At 34.0% G+C, this 1,681-nt stretch overlaps 1 pseudogene; it reads left to right on the top strand.

The window, feature by feature from the left end:
• Window positions 1–1,213: 1,213 nt before the first annotated feature.
• Gm26276 lies at window positions 1,214–1,322 on the top strand (annotated as a pseudogene).
• The last annotated feature ends 359 nt before the right edge of the window (window positions 1,323–1,681 follow it).

Below are 1,681 nucleotides of genomic sequence, written 5' to 3'. Positions count from 1 at the left end.
ATGTTGTAAGCTGCCATTCTGTCCTATCATGGTGTCCTTTGCCTCGCAGAACCTTTTCAGTTTTATGAGGTCCCATTTATCAATTGTTCATCTTAGTACCTGTACCATTCACATTCTTTCCCAGAAGTTGTCTATAGTGCAAATGCTATCAAGGCTATTCCCCATTTCCTTGTTGATTGTATTTATTGCATCTGATTTTACACTGCAGTCTTTGATCCATTGTTTAACCTAGATGCACATGTGAAATTACATCTCAATGGATACATTTCTTTCCTTCTGGCTTACTAGTCTATCTTATCTATGCTTCTTTCCTATTTATGTGTCTTCTGTTTTCAAGTTTCTACCAATGCTTTGCATTCTTATCAACTTGGCGTTTGGGAATATATAACTAGTTTTAGGATTTATGTAGGTATCCCTCATATAAGTGTAAGCAGTTAAATAATTTAACAGGAAAATGTAGTATATACATAAAATAAATTAGAGCAAACAATGTTTTCTACAAAAGAATTAATTATATTTAAAATATTATTCTTCCCTATTGCTAAGCATAGTTTTAAATCTCTTAGGTCTTCCTCATATTATTTCTTCTATTCAAAATAATATGCACATTCTAATATCCCTTATTATTTTATCAGCTTTTAAAGTACTGTTTTATCTTTTATTCACAATGATTATTTACTAAAACATTTTAATATAAATACTAATTATATTAAATTAATCTTTAATATTTACATCATTATATCTACATTGAATATTATTCATTTTATAGGCACATAAATTACAATCCTTATAATTTATAAATCTACTTTTTAAAGTTTATAATTGTTTCAATTTCCCACTTTACAATTTTCCATCAAACTTTTCCTATATTTCTTCTTAAAGTTTTAAACCTTCTAGTAAATGCAAGTACATCAAGTAAGCAATTAATTTTTTTCTCTATGTTGGGACATCTATCCTGTGAGTTCTAAGCTAGTTTCCTCTAGACACAATATTTGTCCTTGGAATTTGGGTCACTTTAAGTTGTAGTTTTCTTCATAGTTTTGTTGATTATGATTAGTTCTTCTCTCTAGAAATATAAAGGATCATCTAGTTAGTATTTTTATAATTTCAAGTAATAATTTTTATTATGGATTATTTTAACCTTTTTGTTGATGTTCTGAAATTTTTCAGTTTAAAATCAATGCCCCCTTGTTAGTAGAAATATTTCCCTCATTCTGCCATGAGAAGCACTGCAGATGCAATAGGTGGCAGAGAGGAGAGAGGATCTGTCTATACTCAGTGTTCTGACCTATGAACATCAGAATGACAAGTAGCCTAACATTCTCTGAGAAAAAAAGCAAGCCTGAGATAACCACCAGTTCAACACTAGGGAGCCAATACAGGGAGTTAGCCTGAGACAACCACCAGGATGGCACTGCCCAGGTCTGGATAGGCCCTCAGGATGGGAAGCTAGCCAGAGATTAGAAAAACCCTGCCTAGAATCATGGGCCTAGGGCCAGAGTGAGCCCTAGACAGACAATCCTTACCACTCCAATGAGCTCAGCTGAAGAGCAATCCCAAGATGACCACTAGACCAGTACTATGGAATCTAGACAGAGACCTAGCCTGAAATGACCACAAACCTCTTGCTACGTAGGGAGGGTAGGGGCAGACCATGCCCTAGATGACCCTTGCACAGTGC

Source organism: Mus musculus, chromosome X (genome assembly GCF_000001635.26).
Source record: "Mus musculus strain C57BL/6J chromosome X, GRCm38.p6 C57BL/6J".
Classification (NCBI taxonomy): Eukaryota; Metazoa; Chordata; class Mammalia; order Rodentia; family Muridae; genus Mus; species Mus musculus.
Note: the sequence above shows the minus strand (reverse complement) of the source record. Positions and strands in the feature narration are given on the sequence as shown.